Source organism: Lathyrus oleraceus, chromosome 2 (genome assembly GCF_024323335.1).
Source record: "Lathyrus oleraceus cultivar Zhongwan6 chromosome 2, CAAS_Psat_ZW6_1.0, whole genome shotgun sequence".
Taxonomy (NCBI): Eukaryota; Viridiplantae; Streptophyta; class Magnoliopsida; order Fabales; family Fabaceae; genus Lathyrus; species Lathyrus oleraceus.
The window spans coordinates 195,626,452-195,650,350 of NC_066580.1; positions in this window are offsets into that span (position 1 = coordinate 195,626,452).

Consider the following 23,899-nt stretch of genomic DNA (forward strand, 5'->3'; position numbering starts at 1 on the left):
AACTTAAGGCATGAAATGGATCACCAAGGTTTGCATACCATGGGCAGACCAAGCCACCAAATCCTGTCCAAAACACACATAAAGGACAAACCAAGACCAAGTGAAACAAGCTTCACCTGCAACAAATTCGGACCTGTTTGGAGTCGTAGAGAGCAAACCAAATCATGACCTGCATCCAAACCTAAACCATACTCATTTCAAGTTGTAGCAGCATGGGCAATGCAAACCTGCAATTAGCCATTTAGTCATTTCAGCAAAGCAGAATCAGCAGCTAGTGACAACAACAATTCAGTCAGCTTGTCTAGAAGGTATACCTGTTTCAGCTATCATCCATTAACAAGCAACTCAACGTTCTACAGCAACCAACCATATTCACATCAGTTCACGCAAAACCTGCAGTGAAAAGATCAGTCAAAACCATTCACTAAGCCATTGATCCACCTGCTGCATTAGCCAACCAGATAAACCATGAAATGTACAATACAATTTTCTGCAAATCAACAACATCATAGTATAAATCACTAACCTAACTTCATGTAATGGTATTTAAAATAGGGCACTGCACAAACTAACTCAACTAAGAGAAAAAACATGCACGGCAGTTCATCATTCATTATGGAGGTCATTTCCATTTAAGTGATAACCCGCATTAGCTAGTCAACATGAACAAAACTTGGTCATTCACCAACTAACATTCACCAACTAACATAACCAACTAACTAAGTCACTGATAACTAATTGAGTTAACTACTAACTTAGTGAGTCAATGCTAACTAACTCCAAGCCTCCTCTAACCGAACCCATACCTGATTCCAAGCATAAAAAAAAATCTAAACCTCATCCCTATTTAAACAGGTTCATCACCATCATTCTATCACTTTGGCATCACCTTCAAACTCACTCTAATTTTGCGAAATTTCTCCCTCACCACTTAATCACTCAAAGCTCTTTCCTTCTAAGCCAATGAAGCTTCACATTGATTCTTCAAATTGCTTGAGCTAGACCTCATCATTCACTATTCATCATTCCCAGGTTCCAGAAGATAGAAGAAGAAAAAGAAAGGAAGAAGAGAAGAGGACGAATCGCTAAGAAGAAATCAGAAACTCACCTAACAATTTCCCGATATCCTTCTCCGGTAAGTCAATCTCTAATATTTGCTTTTTCATGCTTTCAATTCACCAGAGTGTAGAATTTAGGGAGATGAATTCAAGCCCCATGGTGGTAGATGTTAATTCACCTTAGGTTCCATTTAATTTACGCACAACAATTTAGGGTTCTTCTGCGAAATCCTTCAACTCGGCATGGACAAAAAAGATCTCGCAAAACCACCCCCAATTCTATCTCCAGAGCAGCCTTGCGCGTCTGATGGTGATTTCAAACTTATTTTAGGGCACCACCGTCGCCGGCGGAAGCTACCAGCACGGTGGTCTACAGCGGTTGGCGGGTGAACTGATGCGTGAGTGAGAGGGAAGGTAGCGTGCGATGTTTGATTTCAAATCTTGTTGACTTAGATAAGTCAACTTCGGTTGTAGTTTGGTTTCTGGTGGGCCTAACACTTCCAAGCCTAAGAAAATCTATTTTACACACTGCCATTGCTCATACACCCCCATTAACATTGAGCCAAAGGGGAGTGGGATTAGCGGAAGGCCCACGTAAGATTTCTGTCTCTCACACCGCTTCATGGGACGTACCTCCCTTGGCCAACATTAATCCATCAGTCCAGTAATGGGCTTGGCTTAAGCCCATGGAGCAAATTCAACTTCTCACCCTCTTCCTTGATTCACACCTCCTGGCCCAAATTCAATTTTATTTTATTTTTTTAATTAATTTTTAATTAATTTTTAATTTTTTCATTAGCTTAGCTAGATTAAGATTAGGCTAATTAGATTAATTTTGGTAATAGGAAATTAAAATCTTGATTTTAGAACATTAGGTTAATATGGATTTAATTAGATAAAAACTATGTTTAATTAGAAATGGTTAGATTTTTTATTAAATTTAGGATATAGTGCAATTTCCACACAATAGGTTAAAATAAATCTTTAGGATTTAATCAACTTTAGGACATGGTTAGAATTTGATTTGTGATATTTTGACATGTCTTATAAATAACAAATTTTCCCTTTAGAGGGAATTTTAGGCATTTTATCCATTTAATGACATCATCCCCTAGGACTAGAATTTGACATTAAGATTGAATCATTTCCTAACAATTGTAGGTTCCCTTAGGGTTTGTATATAGAATTTTTGATCAACACTTTGATTAACATGCACATGCTCCCTTAGGACTTTTAACTTAGAATTTTTAATCAACTTTAACCAATCAATGCATGATCCCTTAGGATAGTTTCTAACAATTACTAACCATTGGATTAGATTCAAACCTAGTTCCCTAAACCAAAATAAACCCATGATTAAATTGATCAAAAGCAATTTTGATTGATTAAATCCTTTGAACTTGTATAATCCCACAATATATATTGAGTGACCGAAAGACCCTTGGTCACTTAATAAGACTTTTGTTCTAAGTTGTGAAGCTTGAGGCCTCAAGTAAAGATCTTCCATCAAGGCATCCTCAGTTATACCAAGCATCGGATTTTTCAAGAACATCAAAGGTGGCATCTTCAAAAGCTTTTCAAGTCAAGGTTAGAAGTGTGTGGCACGAGCCTTACCCAATAGAGAATGAGTGAGACTGGAGTATTCCTACCCCCGTTCTGACTATCTTTGGGTATGGGACGTATGACCTAACGCTTATCGTATTCAACTCTATTCATAAACTTTAGCACAATTCTAATCATACGATTGACGAGTCTCTCTCTCTCTCTCTCTCTCTCTCTCTCTCTCTCTCTCTCTCTCTCTCTTCACAAAGCAATACAACAAGAGAAGACTACATCAACAATTTATCAATCATGAATCAAGTTGTACGATACGAGCCTTAAGTAATAGAGAAGGAGTCGGACTGGAGTATTCCTACTCCCATTCTGAGTATCTTTGGGTATGGGATGTATGACCCAGCGCCCATCGTATTCACCTCTATTCATAGACTTTAGTGCAATTCAAATCGAATGACTGATAAGGTATTCATCATCAACACCAGAAACAATTACAAAGATTCTTCTCTCTCCACATGAAAGTTAAGACGAGAGTTACATGCCACGAGCCTTAAGTGGTAAAGAAGGAATGAGACTGAAGCTTTCCTACACTCATTCTGGAAATCTTTGGGAGCGAGAGGTTTTCCTCGTTGCTTATCGTATCCATCTTTACTCATAGACTTTAGTGTGATTCTTATCTGATAACTATAAAGTCTATTCCACTCTCTCATTCCATAATTCTATCATTCTTTTGCCTCCAAACATCCTTACTTTCAGCCCTAGTGGGCTGAACTACGAAAGCTATGATTTTCTCATTGCACAATGAGGGTACATAGGAAGGAGAATTTAGATTCTTCATGAGCTATCTTATCTATTCCTATCTTATTTATTGATCAATCATTCTTCATTCATTCAATCTATACTATCTTTTGAGGTCAATCATACTTCTCCTTGGACTCCTTGTCTATCCTTTTAGGACTTCTTAACAACAGTTTGTCTCCTCGATCGAGAGTTATTTGGGATACAACCTCAAACACTTAATTCAATCTTTATTTTTGGATTTACCTTATAGTGCGGCCTACTAGTCCATGTATTGGTAAATGCCTACCTTGCTCTTCAATTAAGAGTCTGTATCCTTCTTGGATCCAAGAATCTATTCTTATTTGATCTTGAACTATTTGTCTCCCCAATAAGTGATACCATCCAGTACTTCAATCATGCCTTGAAGTGGTGTTTGTCTTGTGAGCCCCCGTTGCTTAGACAAATCTCTCGCTTTCTCTCTCTCTCTCTCTCTCTCTCTCTCTCTCTCTCTCTCTATTCTCGTAGTTCCAAACTACGATTTCTCTGACTTTCTCATTGCACAATGAGAATATGTTGGCACGAGGATGTAAATCCCTGGGGAGCATACTTCTAATTATTCCTTATTCCGCCTTAGGGCACCATTCATACCTTTCACTATTCATTATCTACCTTCGATCATAAATTGTTCACCCAGTGACATACTATTCCTTTTACATCGAAATACACCTCCTTTGGGATTCCATACATACCCTTTTAGGACACCTAATGTAGTCCGCCTTTCTTCCTAGAGTTGTTTGGGCTACAACCTTAAACATTCAATTCCTTCCTTTTTAGGCTAAGAAAATCCCTCTGCTGGTCCACGTATCGGTTAGAGTTGTTTCCCTCTATGGTAGAAATCTCATTTCTCTTATGGATTCCAATACACTTTCAACTTATATTTCAAACCATACTTTTTTAGTCACTTATCACTAGATACCCAATTCTCTGACTTCGGTCACTTCCTTCCATTCATCTCCATGATAGATTATTATTCTACCTTCATTCACTCGATGTGATATATGAGTTATCTTCGAGCCAAACACACTCTTTGTGCTCCTTCTTGCGTCACCTTGTGAACCAATAGATGTTTGGGCTACAACCTCAAACATTTAATTCCTTCTTTTTCGGTTTTACCTAATAGTGGCGGCCTACTAGTCCGCGTATTGGTAATATCCAACTTACTCTTGGGTTCATCTTTTCACCCTTGTTGGAGTTCAAAACACTATTCTTTGGTTCAGACCATACTTCTATCACACTTCTTTCTGCCTCCCGCCACTAGTTCCTTGAACTACAAAGCTTTGAATTCCTTATTGCACTATGAGGATACGTAGGCATGAGGGCCCCAATCCTCACCGAGCACTTTATCTATTTCTCTTTCCTCTTCCCATTCTTTTGCAAGTATCTTTAGATATAACACATATTCGAGCGGGAAGAATCAAAACGGTTCCTATGGAGTACCATGGATGTTTGGGGTGCTAATACCTTCCCCTTGCATAACCGACTTCCTTACCCATCATATCTCTTTTCCCCCAGGTTTTATCGATGTTTTCCCTTCCCTTTGGGGATAAATAAAGTTTGATGGTGACTTTGTTGTATGTTCGAGCATGCGATACGTTCGGGTATATTTCTGCTAGCTTCACATGTCAAGGATAAACTCAAAGGAATAATATTTGTCATCGGTTTGGGTGAACATATCAAGGATAAACCACCTGGGGAAAGAGGAAGACTATCAGTTACCTATTAAGGTAAACATATCAAGGATAAACTCTTGGGGAGAAATAGAAATTACAAATATCGGTTACTAGGTAGAAGACCAAAGATAGAGAATATATGTCATCGATTAGGATGAACATATCAAGGATAGACTCAGTAGAGGAAATGGAATTTACAACCATCGATTACCGGGCAGAAGACCATAGAAAAAGAGAGAAACAGTCACTAGTTAGAATGAACATATCAAGGATTAACTCAGAGGGGAAAGTAGGATTTATATCTACCATTTTCCGGGCAGAAGACCATAAATAGGAGAAAATCTGTCACCGGTTAGAGTGAACATATCAAGGCTAAACTCTCTGGGGAATAAAAATAAGGATTACGACTACCTTTTTACTGGGTACAAAACCAAAAGGGAAGAATATCTGTCACCGATTAGGATAAACATATCAATGATAGACTTACTGGGGAAACGTGAAAATGAATCCGCTGGGGAAAATTGAGGAAGTAGATTACATTTTACCAGGTATTGGGTAACAATAATATAGTCAACAGCGAGAAGAATATTACCAGTTACTGGGTAATAGACTCTCGGAGACCAAAAGATCTATCTGGGTAAAAACTAGAAAGAAACGGTCAATGAAAGACTCAACCCAATGAGGATATAACTAAGGGGAAGTGGTTCCATCCAGATAATAAACTGGGGAGGAAACTGAAATAATTATCATCCACGAGGAAATAACTCAATAGGGAATGAGAAAGGATAAACTCTTTATGCTTAAGGAGTTGACACTCTACAATTTAAGGAGGAGAGACACACCAAATCTGCATGGAAAATAATATCACCAAAGCAGGGGATCAGAAGAAAAATTAATGCGATAAAATGCATTATGCTCCTGTGGCCTTTCAGTCTCTCCGGATTCTTTTCCTCTGGGGAAACTATATTCCCCATAAAGATTATTTTAACATTCATATCATATGCATCATGAGGTCTCTTAGGGACCAAAATTTGTTTCTTGATGTTGTTATTTAAGTCCATTCTACTGAGTTGATACAAATATTTTAACCTTCACATCCTCAGCTAGAATGTCCTTAAATAGGGGCAGCTGTAAGACCCTAATTTTGACCCTAAGATCCCTCATGATATCCCATCATTTGCATTGGCTTTGGGATCACACCTTGACATCCTCCTTACCCCTTATTCATGGGGTTTTCATTGGGAGAGATCACCAAGCACATTTGATTGTATCATAATTTATTTTCTTTTGTTTACTAACCAAAATTACAAAAATATGTCCATGTATAACTTTGTTTCTTCTGTAGGTAGTGTGTGCATCCACCTATGCCCTATCAAGCTCACAACTAGGGTTTGAGACCCTCATAGCAAGAGATCAATCAAGGAATGGTCCAGTATTGGTTCTAAGAAAAATATATGGATCCCCATGTTCATTATTTGTCATTTTGATCAAGAATTTGAAGTTGTTTAGCCTTGGAAACCCTAATTCATCTACGTATCTTGTGTGACTTCCTCAACAAGTTTCTTCAATAATTGGTAAAATATATCAAGGTATACTTCATTATACATCATCTTAAGCATATTTTATCCTCCATGAGTTCTAAAGATCAAGATAACTTCAAGTTCGCAAAGTGGTTCAAAAAGGTTGACCAGAGAAAGTCAACTGGTCAAAAGTGGCGTTCCCTAGACCGTATCTCCTACAATTTTGTCGTATGAAAATGATTCCAAGAGAACATTTACTCTTTATGGCATTCCAAACAACTTTCATGTTGAAATTAAGATCTAGTTTTTCTTGTAAAGTCATTTTTTAGGGTGAAACATTATAGGTCATTTTGTATGTGCCCTAGTTACGAGGTCAAATTCCAAGGACCATAACTTGCTCAATTTTTATGACATGAATTCCATCCAAGTTTCATTATCAATTTCAAGGTAACTTATTAAACTTTGATTCTTTGAGTAATGTCAAATTCAACTTTTAAGGGCATGTGCCAAGAGGAAACATTATAGGTCATTTTAGGCCATCACCATTGAACAAGCAATTTTCTTCAACTTCTAAAATGCATAACTCCCTCATGAAAAATCAAAATGATGTCAAATTTGTGACCAAACTGAAGAGGAATGAAAGAGATACAACTTTGGTGAAGAAACCATTTGCATTTGGAGCTCATAACAAAAGTTATTCAAGATGGAAGAAGTGGTCATTTGACTTTGTAAGAAAATTTTCAACTATGTTTGATTTCTCCAACTTCCACCTCAAAATTCATCATGATCCAAGCTCCAAATGGAAAAGTACTCAACATTAAAGTTGTTCCCCTTGATGTCACCTTTCCAAAACGTCCAAGATCATAGCATTTAGAGCATTTTTCAAGGACTTGTGCATGGTAAATGTTTATGGTCCCTTTTGGATGAATCACATGCCCATTTCTCAAATACAATTGCATGGCCTCATGTTAAGCTTTCAACATCATTCATGAACAATTTTGAACCTTTTCCAATCATTTCATGAGCCTATCACACGCCCATGCAAGGATGCACTAACATTTCTATTTTGGACCAAATTTGGAAAGTGTGTGAAAAGCAATGCAAAATCCTATAAATACATTGCCGTTGTGATTAGAATAAGGACCCCCATTGCCCAAGCTTTAAACTGCATCTTCCATAACCTCTATTGATAGGAGAACCTTGATGATTTCACTTGAAATCAAGCTTCAATTCCACTTCATTTTTGGGATTAAAACTCCAAGGATCCAAGCCTTTTGATCATCCTTTTTATCTCCTGCAAGCAAGTAGAAGCAAGCCCAAGCCAGTTGAGATCCAAATCGAGCTTCATCACTGCAAACAGAAGGCGAATTTTGTGAAACATTCTCTCTTTGATTCTCTCTCAATTCTCCATTGTTTCAAGTAATTTTTGGTTGGCTACAGTCCTACCAATGTAGGCAAAAACATTGAGTTGCTTTAAGGTCAAACTGAAGAAACTCAGACCATGCACCTCAAACTTAAAGTCCACGTATCTTTCAATATACTTGGATTTGGGTGAAATTGAGGCTAGATTTGAGCTCTTGAGATTTTTCTTCAAATTAGTGTATTCACTTTTTATTTTAATGGTGGTTGGTGGTGGACCAGTACGGTGAGGTCCACCGGAGAGGATGACCAGAGTTAGGGCCCCAGTGGTGCGTTGGCATCTTCCCAACCATCTGATCAATTTGAAATGTTTTAATCTTGGCCCTTGGTTCTGATTACCACGCGTGTGATGCATTAACTTAGGTTCATCATGGAACGCGTGCGCTTGGCCATCAGATCTGCCATCTCGATTAATAAGGGAGATCTGATGGCCCTTGTTTTTTTGTATTTTCTGAATTCCCGTCTAATCCACTTATTTTATTTTATTCGTAGAAATTTCATTTTTAATCCAAAAAATATGGGACTTTCACCAAAAATCATTAAATATTTTTCCCTTCCATATTATGAACTAAAATTATATTTTTGGATTAATTTTGGTATTTTTCATGAATTATGTGTTTTTGTGCATATTTTTAATTGTTTAAAAATCCTTCTGACTTTCTAATAATCATGAAATTTTTTGTCTAAGGTCCTTTGACCTTGTTTGACCTAGGATAAATCCCTTGGCCATTTATTTGGTGTTTTGAAGGGATTTTAGGTCTTGTCCAAATTAAAATGTATTTTAATTCATTTTGAATGTGATTTTTAATTGATTAAAAGTTTAAAAAAAAATTTATCCATTTTTATGGTCTTGTGATTTTTGACTTTCTGTTTGGGCCTTGGTCATGGTTGATTTGACTATTGTTTGATCAAAACCATTGTATTTAGGGGATTGATGAAATGTACATTTCATCTCCCAAAATGAATGGATGGTATTAATCAAATGAATTTCCTCTCATGATCAATTTGTATTTCTATTTCCCCTTCCCTCTTCATCTTCATCCCTATTCTTCCCCATTCCCTTATTTGACCAATAAAATCTCTATTGTCTAAATGCTAATTGGTTCATCAATGACCTTGTGTCAGATGAATCAATACAAGTCTGACTGAGATAGGTCCTTCCCATTTTCTTTTAGTGTGTCGTATGTTTTAGGAGTTTGGTTCTTCGTATCAAATCTCTAACATGCATTAACATTATATTTGTATTGCCCGACCTCAGATAGTTGTAACTTCTATATAAGTCCAATTACGATTGCTTAACATATAGCTAAATTTGACCCTCAAAGCATAAAATTCTAGTAAGTGAGATTGTAAGTCTCCCATTCTTCATTGTATTGTGTGGAAACTTGAATTATTTTCCTTTCATGAGAGCTAGTGGCATACTTGTTGAACTATCCAAGTTGGAGCCCTTCTCATGAAAGATGACTTGGTTTAAGGATTCATACTTGTGAATGAATGGTTGAGTATTCTCCAAAGAATGACTTAATCAATTAAATTCAACACTAACATTTGACTAACCGTTGACTAACTCTAATTCATTTTGCTTTTATTTTCAAGTCATTTACTTTATGCAATTTAAATTTCAGTCATTTATCATTCATTGTCATTTACATTTCATGCAACTTGTTTATGTTTAAGTCCTTTTTCACTTTGCTCATTTGAGCCATATCTTGTGATTGTATATATTTGCTTGTGTGTACTGATTTCGTTTGTGGTCTTAGGACCCTAAAACACCTAATAACAACAAAAACCCTAAAAAACATTTGGTGGGATGTTAGATTTGATCTGAGATTTTGGACTTAGAATTAGACAACCTTCCCTATGCTAAAAGACTTGGCCAATGCCAACATCTGAGACGGAGCTACCTTTGAATGTGCATTCATCTGATACAAGACTTTTGAGTGCCCCTGATTCATCTACTAGTCTATATTTGTGCTTAATTTTTATCTTGCTATTACTATCTATGTCTGATATTTTGTTCTGAGTTGATCAAAGAATATTTCATCTGATACATTGGAAGACACTGAAGACTGCTAGCTATTAGAGTGCTTGCTTGGATGTGGCTATCTTTGTTTGATTCCTTGGTATTTATGATGTCTATATATTGCTCATTGCTTATTGTTTATTGCTTGATCAAAGTCCAAAGGAAAATGAGTTTCTATATAAATTTCTTGTCTGTTGCATTGCATCCCATTGGTCAGATCTTTTCAACTCTGAAACCTTTACATTTTGCTTAGGGTAGTCTCTTCATCTCTTCCCACTTATTAAATTTCAAAATCTCTCCATCTATTAAAAAACTTCCTTTTCTTGTGATTTCAAACTTATACATGTTTTAATGATTAGAAACTTTGACCTTAGGCCACTAAATTTTCAAACTTTTCTTAAATCAAAATTGTAAATAAACTTAACCATATTGACTAAAATTTCAAAAAGACAAAAAGAACTAACAACCCCAATAAAATTTTTGGTCTTTTGTTCCCTTTTACTTAAACTTTTGTTAAAATCAAATCATCGACTTCTTTGAAACTTTTACCACAACCTATGGGGTTTTGATCCCTCCTTTTTATGTTGGTACACATGCATAAGACCGAAAGTCTTGTCAAACACAAAAAGATAATCAATGAATTCTTTTCTCATCCCCACACCCTTTATTTTATCAAACATCATTTATACCCAAAAGCATATGCACACAAAAAAGGGCTCCCTAGGAGTACCTAGGACATTTTGGGTGCTAACACCTTCCCTTTATGTAACCAACCCCCTGACCTGTAATCTATGGCATTTTATTAGTTTTGATTTGAAAACTTCTTATCTTTGGGTTTTGTTCATACTTTTCCCTTTTCCTTTAGAAACAATAAAAGTGCGGTGATGACTCTACTGAGGGCAAGTTTATCCATAGCTTGATGGTCACGAATTTACCGTTATAGAAATTAAGTGGAAATTCTACTGGGGAGTAGTCCTCAGGGGGTTTAGCTTACTTTTTTATGTGTATATATTTGTATATTTGATGTTTGTATATACTGTTTGTATGATATAATATGTTTTTTATGCTTGGTGATCTCTGTGTGGTGAGATAAGTTCTAGCCCAAACTTGAGTGCAATTAAGATTGGAGGATGGTATAGTCGTATTCAACTTGTGTGGAGTATTCCTTAACAAGTTGGCTTGAGATCTATCTAATCAGTGGAGACCTCGTTAGAGTTACTGATGCCACATAATTTATTTATGGATATGCATTACTTTCTCTGATTTGGGGTCCGAGAAGCTAAGGACCATAGAACATTTAACCCAATTATGCCTATTTATGATGTAGTACAGAGATTGTTCAAGTGTAGACTTGATAACAATTGTTACGTGATACTACACATAGACGAGTTTCTCTTGAGAATATTATGGGTTGATGAGTCATCCATCCTAACCTATAATATCTGATAGACGAGATTAAGACTCTGAGCACTTTTATAGAACATGATCTATAGGTTTTTATCCTTAGTATACTCCTTTGGGATGGTTCTTCACCTGACTTCATGCTCGTGACTCACAACAAACCCTTTGATTCTCGATTGATCCGATCAAGTCTAATCATTATCAATGGAACTTCGGTGTTGATAAGGTGCAAACCATAATCCACCAAAATGGATGATTGATCTTGATGATGACTTGATCCATCCCTTGACCTTTATTTGTGTTTTCCTTGTGTGTGATCCCTTGTTTGCGATTGTTGTATTCATGCATACATGCACATCATAAAATTCATCACAAAAAAATAAATTTCAAGGAAACTAAGGTCTTAATTGCAAATATTTTCAGACCATGGATTATGGACGAAGGAACACTAAGAAGTACAGTTTCATATGTCCTGACTTGAAAGAGCTAAGGAAGTTCTCATCCTTTATATTAGATCCCTCGGGCTTCAAGCAACATCACAGGAAGCTCTTATATGTGTTATCTATTGATGTGGTTGAAGGACTTCTGAGTGTTTTGGTTCAGTTCTATGATCCTCTCTATCGGTGCTTCACTTTTCCAGATTATCAGCTTATGCCTATGTTGGAGGAGTATGCTCATCTCTTAGGTATACAAGTATCTAACAAAGTACCTTTTAATGGATTGGAGGAGACCCCGAGATCTAATGTCATAGTTGAAGATTTTCATCTAAAGAAATATGAGGTTGATTTCATTTGGTGAAAAATGAGGAATCATGGGGTTGACTTCTGAGTTTCTCATTGGTAGAGCTATTGTTTTTGCTCAAGCCGGTAGCATGATATCTTTTGAATCTATATTGGTATTTCTCATTTATGGCTTTGTTTTGTTCCCTAACATTGGCGATTTTATTGATGTTAACGCCATTAGAGTTATCTAACATGCCTCTCATTGGTACACAAGGAGGAATCAACTACAACCCTTCTTTGGCCTGTCATCAACTTGGGTTCCCCTTGAGATATAAGCCTAATAACGTTCAGTTAGAGGGTCTATTCTATCAGGAGGGTAAAGATCCCAAACTTTTGAAGAAAAGGATGATACATGCTTAGCATAATGTGCATAGGAAAGGAAGATCCGAGCTTGGTCCACGTAACTGTGTAGCCTTGGAATCTTACACTATTTGGATGAAGAAGTGAGCATTGGAGCTAAAGATGTCGTACGCTTATGAAAGACCTATGTATTTGGTTGTGGATGAGCCATCGACTCTCCCTAACGAAGATGTAGAGGAGTTGGAAGACGCACTTGCCAAGATGAAGCAAGAGAGGGATTTGTGGGAAGAGTGGTTCCATGCTTTGAGCCGAAAGCATGAACAATCACAGCTTCCGGTGCTTGGAAGAAGATACTTGATCAGCTTGTCCTCAAGAAGGCTCAGATGAAGACATCCTTTGAGTCCGAGATTAGACACATCGGCAGAAAATACACTCCTTTAGCCAGATCATCTGACGTAGTTGCTAAGGATCCTTAGGATGATAGTTTCATTTTTTCTCTTGTATTTGTACTTTGGTTTCTGAAGTTGTACTCAGTGTAATCCTTCCAAATTTTATGAATAAAAGGAGATTTTATGGTCAATTGAATTATTAATGTTCATTATTATTATTATTTGCAAATAAGGCTTCATATATTCTTTTAAACTAAAAACAATCAAAAACATTGCATATCATGCATCATTTTGCATAACAAGTTTCTTCCGCCAGATGTCTTATCAATTCTTCTTTTGTGCATCAGGCAAGCTGACTCACCGTTATAACACTTGTGCTAATCAACTACGAAGAATGGAGCACCTAGAGCAAGAGAATAGAGAGTTAAGGATGATATCTCTAGACTTATGATGATGATGGAGTCAGTCTTTGCTGCTCAGAACCAGCCATCACCATCTCCTGCAACTCCTCCTCTACAGAGGAATGTTATTTCCGAGATTGCTTCGCTGTCTGTAACTGTGACAGCTACCAGCCAGCCCATTCTTGTTATGCCTGCTGGATTCCCTTTGGGAATGCCACCAAAATTTCGTGCCAGAAGGGTATGCACCTACGTTTGTTTCTCTGCCAGCATCTAGCCCGGTCATGTCAGTGCCTCCTCCAACTGTTCATACTCTTCCTCGTGTTGAGGAGACTATCTACCACTCTGATCCGTATGAAGATCCAAATGTCTATGAGAAGATGAATGAAATGAATGATCAATTTCTTGAGTTGTACAAAGAATTGAAAACCCTGAGAGGGAAAGACTTGTTTGGGAAAAGTGTTGTTGAACTGTTTTTGGTTCCCAATGCTAAAATACCGGTGAAATTCAAGGTCCCAGACTTTCAAAAAATACAAAGGGAATACATGTCCGTTGAGCCATCCTATTATGTATGCCAGGAAAATGTCTACTCAAACTGATAATGATCAGCTGCTGATTCACTACTTCCAAGACTTTTTAACTGGAGCTGCCCTTAGATGGTATATGGGCATGGATAGTGCTAGCATCCGTACTTTCAATGACTTAGATGAGGCCTTTGTCAAGAAGTATAAGTACAACGTTGCTATGGCACCAGATAGAGACCAGTTGAGGTCTATATCTCAGAAGGATAAAGAGACATTCAAAGAATATGCTTAGAGATACAGAGAATTAGCTGCTCAGATTAGTCTGCCTCTTGAAGAGAATGAGATGACCAAGAGCTTCTTGTAAATACTAAGTTCGTTTTACTACGAATGCATGATTGCTAGTGCCCCCAATGATTTTACCGAAATGGTAAACATGGGGATGAGACTAGAGGAAGGAGTCCGTGAAGGATGCATGTCTAAAGAAGAAGCGTCAGCTAACAAAAAGTATGGATGGAGTTTTTCTAAGAAGAAGGAAGGAGAGACTAATGCAGTATCAACAGGTAGGCAGAGGAGGCCTCATGTAAGGAAAAGTTCTCAATCTCGTCAACATCAACACCAAGTTTCTTCAGTAATTCTAGGTTTTTCTAACCATTCCAACAATCAATCAGTTCCAATTCAACAACAACATCATCAACAACATCATCAACAACCACAACATCATACCAACTACAACAACAACAATCATCAGCAGCAGCAAAATTTTGAGAAGAAGAAGGTCTCCTTTGACCCTATTCCTATGACATATGCAGAGTTGTACCCGTCTCTAGTACTCAAGAATCTTATTTCGACGAGACACCCTCTGTAGATTCCTGAGCCACTACCATGGTGGTTCAAGCCTAATCTTCGTTGTGATTTTCACCAGGGAACCCCTAGTCATGATATAGAGAATCGATATTCGTTAAAATATGAAGTTCAAACACTTGTGAAGAGTGGTATGGTGTCCTTCGAGGACAGATCGCCAAATTTGTTGCTTGCTCATGGTAACACTTTTGTCAACATGGTGGACGACTGCCCAGGGAATTTCATAGTTTTTGACATACGATTTATCCGGAGATCTCTGGTGGAAATGCATAAAACTTTGTGTTTAATTAGTGATTGTGAACATGACCATGATGGTTGTGTCATTTGCAGTGTTAACCCCCTGGGGGTGTATGATTGTCAAAAGGGATATCTAGAAGTTGATGGATGAGAATGTAATCTAGATTCAACAGTCGAGGGGTATGGGAAATGATGTGAACATCATAGTGTTAGTATTCAAGACCCCTGAGTGAGTAGTCATTCAGTTTGATAGCAGTGACAACAATAATGTCAACAGATCAATATCGCCGTTGGTTATACAGTTAGTGGGCCTTGTCCCCTATGCATCCGATAAAGTTGTGCCATACCAGTATAATGCCACAATGATTGGAAATGGCCAAGAGGTTCCTCTCCCAGTTGCAGATTTAGTGGTAAATGTTGCAGATATTGCAAAGGTGACCCGTAGTGGTCGTGTGTTCAGTTCGATATTCTCGAAAGTTGTGGAAGATGTGTTAGTGTGTAAGAAGGAAGAGAGTCCTGCAGTGAATCCAGCTAGTACTCCAATGTTTCAGTCTGGTGAATCCAACAAATTGAAGGCTAACAAGGATGATGAAGTATTACGATCGATAAAAAGAAGTGAATTTAACATTGTGGAGTAGCTGCTCCAAACACCGTCAAAAATCTCTGTGTTGTCATTGTTGATGAATTATGAGGCACACAGAGAAGAATTACTGTAAGATCCCTCATGCAATTTCATCATATGCATTGGCATTGGGATCATACCTTGGCATCCTCCTTACCCCTCTTTCATTGGATTTGTTTTGGGAGAGATCACTAAGCCCCATGTGATTGTATCATACTTGTATATTATTATTTAACTAACCAAAATACAAAAATATGTCTTTGCATTTGCCTAACTCTTTTGTAAGTAGGGCATGATCTCCATTGATTCACCAAGTTCATGTCTAGGGTTTGAGACCCTCATGACAAAGAGCACAACCATGAATTGATCCAAGAATGGTTATGAGAATCATATATGAGTTATAGTAATTCCTACATGTTATATTGATCAAGTTTTCTTCAAGGGTTTGTGGATGATTTGCCTTGGAAACCCTAGTTTGACTAGGTATCTTGAGTAACTTCTCCAACAAGCTATCTCACCAATTGATCAATTTTTTTACAGGACACTTAAAAATTAATAAATTTATGCATATATGAACTACCATGAGCCAAGAAAGTCCAAAGAATTGAAGGTTAGCAAGTTGGTTGATAGTGGTTGGCCATATGAATTCATCTGATCAAAACTAGGTCTCCCTATCTCCTATCTCCTACACTTTTCACCATATGAAAATGATTCCAAGAGCAACGTTACTCTGAATGACATTCCAAACAACTTTCATGTTGAGACCTAGAGCAAGTTTTGCTTGGAAAATCATTTTCTATGTGGAAACATTATAGGTCATTTTGTCTAAACCCTAATTTGAAAGTCAACTTCCCAAGGCCATAACTTGCTCAATTTTGATGAGATGAAATATTTCAAAGTTTAAAAATCAAATTCAAGGTGTCTAATTCAACTTTTATGTTTGGAGTTAGAGCTAATTCAACTTTTATGAGCATATGATATGAGGTTACATTATAGAGCTAATTCAACTATTCAAGGTGTCTAATTCAAAGTGATTTTTCCAAACTTCAAAAAGGAATAACTCTATCATTTCAAATCCAAATGACATGCAATTGGTGACCATTTTGAAGGTCTTTGAAAGAGATACAACTTTGATGAAGACACTTTTCTCATTTGAAGCACATCAATGTGGAATATTGAGATATATGGTTTGACACTTAGAAAAATTTTCAACATGTTGAAATTTCCAAACTTCCATCTCAAGATTCTCCATGATCCAAGCTCCAAATGAAAAAGTATTAAAAATGAAAGTTGTTCCTCTTGATCTGACCTTTCCAAAAAGTCCAATTTCATCCATTTTGGACAAGATTTGCTAGGGCCGTGTATGGCTGGAACATTGCCTCATCATTTGGCAAAAATCAAACTTTAAGCTTCCATTTACAATTGCCTAGCACTCCAATTTGATTTCTGACTTGTTCACACTCAATATTGGATCAAATGGAATGATCTCATGGGCCTGTACACTCCCATGCACACATGCATCACTCATTGCCAATTTTGGAAAGTCATTTGGAAGGTGCGCAAATATCACATGATCCAGCTATAAATAGAGCTTCATATGCTCAAAATTGAGGACCCCTTCGCGCCAGCTTTGATCCCAAACACCAAACCCTTCCATTTTAGAGGATAATCCTGAGAATTTCCATTGGAAATTGAGTTGGAATCTCACTATTTTGAGATTCAAAACTCCAGGGATCCAAGACCTTTTGTGCATTCTAAGCTACTTCTGCAAGCATCCTGAGCAAGATCAAGCACGAGCCAAAGCAAGAACAAGTGAATCCAGACCTGCATTGAAGGTATTTTCCAGAAAATTTCATATCTTCGATTCTCTCTCAATTGCACTCAATTCTCTTGGATCTTTGGTTGTCTGAAGTCCTACCAATGTAGGCAAGAAAATTGAGTTTCTTAGAGGTCAAATCGAAGCAACTCAGTTGACACACCTCAAAGTTCAACTCCTCATATTTTTTTATATATGTGGAGTTAGTTAAAATTGAGGTCAAATTCGTGTTTTACGCCATTTTTTCTTTCAGATCATGTCCTTCTTTTTCATTTATGATGTGGTGATGAATGGACCAGTCTCGCCAAGGTCGCCTGAGAAGACGAACGACGCTTTGCTCCGGCAATGATGTGGCACGGTCAAGAGCCATTAGATGGATTCAAAATGTTTTAATCATAAGCGTGCATATTGATTACCAAACGTGTGGATGTTTGACTCAGGCGCATCATGGAACGCACGCGCTCAACCACTTGATCTAGCACCTCAATTAATGAGGAAGATCAAGTGGTCCACGTTTTTTTGTTATTTTCTGTTTTTCTTTTATTCCTTGTATTTTCATTAATTCATATTAATTTTAATATTGATCCAAAAAATTTGAGAGTTTCACCAAAAAAATTCAAATAATATCCTATTTCATATTCTGAATTAAAATTATTTTTTGGATCATTATTAATATTTTTCAAGATTTAATTGATTTTTCATTTGTTTTTAATTGTTTAAAAATACTTTTAAGTCTTTAAAAATTCTGAAATTTTTTCTTCAAGGTCCTTTGACCTTGTTTGACCTATGATAAATCTCATGGCCATTTATTTGGTGTTTTGATGAGGTTTTAAGAATTTAACAAACCATATTAAATTTAAATGCCTTATGACAGTATTTTTAATTTGAATAAATGCCAAATAATTTTGTTGACCAATTGTGATGACTTGTTTGTGTTTGACTCTTGTTGTTGGGCCTTGGTCAAGGTTGATTTGACTTTGTCGTGTTAATATCATTGGATTTATGGGATTGATGGAATGTACATTCCATCTCCCAAAATGAATGGATGATATTAATTTGGTAAAAGTCCTTCTTTGACCAATTTGAGTTTTGATCCATTCCCCTCCCTCTTCATCTCATTCCCCTTCTTTATGCATTCATCTCATTTAACCTATGATATCTCAAAGTCCTAAAGCTAGTTGATTGAAAAATTAACATGAGTATGGATGAGATTAGGCCACCTCTTTTGCATATTCTTTTTGTGTGTGGTATGTTTCATGAGCATAGTCCATTATACTATGTCTCTAACATGCATTAACATCAAAATTCTATTGCCCAACCTCAAATAGTTGTGTATTCTACATAAATCCAATTATGATTGCTTAACATAACGCTAAATTTGTGACATAAAAGGCATAACATTCTAGTTAGTAAGATTGTAAGTCTCCCCTCTTTCGTGGTATTTGTAAGACCCCAATTTTGGCCCTAAGATCCCTCATGGCATCATAACATTGCATTTGCATAGCCTCAAGGATCATAAGCATCTTGGTCCCCTTTGCCTTTGGGTGGGACTTCTTGAGAGTGGTTTGAGATCACCAAGCATGCTTGAATTGTATATTATTGCTTTTCTCATTTTTGTTTACTAACCAATAGCATAAAAATATGTCACTAACATCTTTTGTTTGTAGCTTGAGCAATCACAAGGTTCAAAGCTTCTAAGAGATCATTGATGCAAAGATATGGCCAAGTGAAGAGGAAAGCAACCACGATAATGGTTCCCAAAGCTCTCATCCATCAAGTATGCCTCCCTAGCATCTCAACTCATCATTTTTATCAAATCAAGTCAAAGGGTTTGAGGTCTTCTTCTTCAAGGAAACCCTAATTCATCTATGTACAACAATGCCTTGCTCAAGAATCAATCTCATCCCATGGTCAAAAATAATCAAGGGAAGTTCTTTAATTCATCATTCCAGGCATATTTGAACTTATTTGAATGCCGTTAACCATCAATTCATCAGGATATGAGTTGTGAACTTGAGAAGTTGATCAGTCAATTCATCTGACTATTTTGAAATGTACTGAGACCTAACTTTTTATGTGTTGGTCAAATGGAAATGATTCCAAAAGAAAAAATGTTATTAAGGACAATATGAACAACTTTCATGTTCATAAAAAATTTATTTGAAGCTTGGAAGGTCATCATCTGTTCCAAGACATTATAGGTCATTTTGACTGAAACCCTAATTTTGGGTCAACTTCACAAGGACACAACTTATTCATTTTTTATTATTTTGAGGTGGGATCAAGTGAATTGGAAAGCTTGCGATGTCTAATTCAAATGTTATGTTGAACAAAATTTTAAAATCTCAAAGGAAATACATGTGATAATGCAAAACATTATAGGTCACTTTGGACCAAATGCATTGAAAGGCAAAAAAATCCAACTTCAAGTGCCCATAACTCTTTCATCAAAAATCCAAATGATGCAAAATTTAAGTCCATTTTGATTATCTTGAGAAGATCTACAACTTTGATGTTGGAGGTCTTTTAATTGGAGGCATATATCATTGAAACAGAGGGGCTTGGACATTGGCCAAATTTAGAAACTTTGCCTTTACATGTTTTGCACATTACACTTTAAACTCAAAATTCACTAATTTGCACACTTCAAATGGATTTTTTCCCAACATAACAATTGTTCCTTACATCAAAACCTTTCCAACCATTACTCGCATGACCATATTTGATTTTGCAATTGGTATTTTCGAAGAGGAGAAGCTTTTGGTTCAATTATGCATAACACTTCAAAATTCCATGCACAAGCCAATTCCCTCCAAGTTGCACGTCCATTTCACTTTGGTATGATTTCAGATTGCATTTGGAATTGATTTTGGGCCCTGTGGATGATCATGCAAGCCCATGCAATGGAATGTCCAACTTCATGCACACGGATTGAATCACCCTCTCCTTGCCATTCCCTCTATAAATAGAAGCTCTATTCCATTCAAAATTCACCCTAGAATCAACCTGAATTGCTGCAGAAATCAAAACCCAACCTCTCACTAAAGAAGCTATTTCACCTTTCTTCAAATTTTTAGATCTAAAATTCAACTACATCTGGTTGAATCTTTGGATCTAAAGCTTCTAAACCTTCATCATTTAGCTCATTGATCTTCTTTTTTGGAAGAGGAAGCAAGGAAGCAAGCTCAATTCTCCATAATCCAAGTTTATTCTTCAACTGGTATTTTCTTCGAATCTCATCATCCATTGACCTATTTGCTTGGATCTTGTGTTGGCTGAAGTCCTGTCAATAGAGGCATCATGACTGTGCATTTAATTTTTGAAATCCATTAAGTTCATGATGAACACCACAGAACTTCCATCTCTAATTTCTCTCAATATAGAGATCTAGAGTGGAATTGAGTGGCACAGGGATGATGTACATCATCCCAACTTTCCAAAGATGTATAGATCGTGTATTTTGGTTAAGGTTGGGTTGTCTGCAATTTGGCCGGAAAACACAAGCTCACCGGAGAAGAAGGTGGCTCCGGTGGCCGTCCCATTTCCAGTTTGATTGTGGATCGTTGGATTGAGTTTTCCAGATCTAATCCTGGCCCTCGCTTGTTATGACTCATTTTAAATCATTGGGTAGCGCATTGACTTTGGTCTATGGTGGAAGCGTGCATCTGGAGCGCATGATCTGCCAGCTCAATTAATGAGCTCAGATCTAACGCTCCTGGTTTTTTTGAATTTCCAATTTTCTGATTTAATTTCTTTTATTCCAATAATTTTCAAAAATCAATATCTTCTTCATTTTTAATCCAAAAAATATGGGACCAATTGCATTAGTCTCCAAATAATTTCTAGTTTTTTAATTTGATATTTAATATTTTTTATTTTGTCATTTGATATTTTTTGTGTATTTTCTCTTTTCTGTTCGTTTTTGAAATTCTAGTTATCAGACTTTGGATGTCACACTGGTTGTTATGACATCCAATTCTGCACAGACAGGGATTATGCAGAACTTAATTGTAAGTGCAGTAAATAACACAAGTAATTGTTCACCCAGTTCAGTCCAACATGACCTACATCTGGGGGCTACCAAGCCAGGGAGGAAATCCACTATTAGTAGTATCAATTCAAAGCTAAACTCACCCGTTTACAACTTATCACTTAATCCCTACCCAATGCAATTTCAATCTTGATCTAAGATCAGAGTTCCTACTCACTCCCCCTCAATCACCTCAGTGATATTAAAAACACTTTGAAGTCACACTTCAAAAACAACTCTTGGTTATGCTTCACAGCTTAAACCAAGATACACAGCACTCACGCTTAAAAGCTTCGAGTGACACAACACTTACAACTCAATGAACACCCTATGCCAAAGCAATCATCTACTTGATAATGACTTGGCTTACAAGATACGTCTAATTCTAGACTCACAAAAATACAGCAGTGAAGTAAGATGGACACACTAAATCTTCACGCCTCAAAATCCCTGAAACTGAATGGAGGAATGCCTTCCTTTTTATATTGCAGCACCTGGGCTTTTGCACCTGTATTTTCCTGAATTTTAGGTCACATACGTACCCTCAAATTCAATATTTAGGTTGCTAACAAATAGGCTATTTGTTAGGTTCATTGAATGTAGCTTGGTTGTTGATTTCCTGGATTTTCTCTAAGCTGTTGACTTCCTAAAGAATAGCCTGAGAAAGCTGTAACAGAAAACTGAACAACCTACAATTTAGCATATGCTGTCAGGAATGAATGTCACGACATTCATCTTGACATCAAGGTCCATATGCTGAGTCTGTTTTCCCAGAAAACAGACTGTACAAATCTGCTGACCTGTACATGATCAATATGACCATATTACAGTACCAGCTTACATTAGTAAATGTCAAAGTGTCCAACTTAACATTTACACACTTGGCCTTAAGTTAGTTCTGTTATTCTCTTGAAGAACAAACTAAGTAAAATGCTGAAGTATAGCAGAACACCACTCTGCCCAATCTTCAGTAGCTGCTGTTAATGATGAATGTCACAACATCCAGTTTGACATTCAATCAGTAGGCCTTATGCCAGGTCTGGTTCTTCCTTGATAACCAGACTGCAAGTGAATACTAAGTTCTAACAGAACTCCTGATGTTCTATTCCTTAGTATCTGTTGACAGGTATGAATGTCACAACGTCCAGTTTGACATTCAATAAATCCTGTGTTAGCTAGTTCTGCAGTAACTACAATGTAGTCACATATGCATGTCATGACATCAGTCAAGACATTAGTGTTTTACCATATAATGCAGCCAATTAAACACCTACAAACTCCCCCTTTGGCAAATTTTTGGCTAAAACACTTTGATCCCCATAACAGAGTTCATAGCAGCGGAAACACTAGCAGGAAATAATACTAGCTAAAAACACTCAGAGTGGCAGCACACTCACACACATGGAAGTTAAATGAAAACTTCACATAGCAGCACACACATGTTAGAAGTTGCACCTAAACTTCAACATCAGCTGCAGGGGAGGTTCTTCAGATCTGTCATGAGAGTCTGTTGTAGAGACCTACTCTGTTTGTAAGGGATTGATGGTTATTACTCCCCCTTTTTGTCACAAATGTTGCCAAAGCCAACAACATAGTCAGAGCACAATGACAGAGTTCCAGACTTGGTTTTACTTCACAGTTTCAACCAAGTTAACATCCACTTGATCTTGCTTCACAGCTTCGATCAAGTGATCACCCACTTTTGCTTAACAGTAGGTACCACCATATCAGATGCCATGATGTTGTTTCTGACATCCAGAACCACTCCTGCATGGACAGCATCCTTGAACTCCTGCAGGTACAGTGCCCTTCTCTCTGTAGGGTGTCTCCTTACCCTCTTGTATTCACCCTTGTTGCACGCAGCATAGCTATGATATGTTGACCAATCATAGTCTTGTACAAATTGTTTAATAGGCAGTGATATTAAACAATTTACCCCAAACATCAGTGGTTGCTATAATGTCTCAGAGAGACATATTCCCAGTTTGCTCCTTAAGTTTTCAAACTGAGTAGCATCCAGAGCCTTTGTAAATATGTCATCCAGTTGAAGATCCGTGGCTACATGTTCCAAAGTGATCACCTTGTCTTCCACCAGATCTCTGATGAAGTGGTGCCTAATGTCAATATGTTTGGTCCTGCTGTGTTGGATGGGATTCTTGGAGATGTTGATGGCACTGAGATTATCACAGAATAATGTCATGACATTTTGAGTGACATTGTACTCAGTGAGCATTTGTTTCATCCACACCAATTGGGAGCAGCTGCTTCCAGCAGCTATGTATTCAGCCTCTGCAGTGGACAGAGAGACACAGTTCTGCTTCTTGCTGAACCATGATATGAGGTTTTCTCCTAAGAAGAAACATCCACCTGATGTGCTTTTTCTGTCATCAGCACTTCCAGCCCAATCAGCATCACAGTACCCAGTTAGGACAGGCTCAGACCCATGTGAGTACAG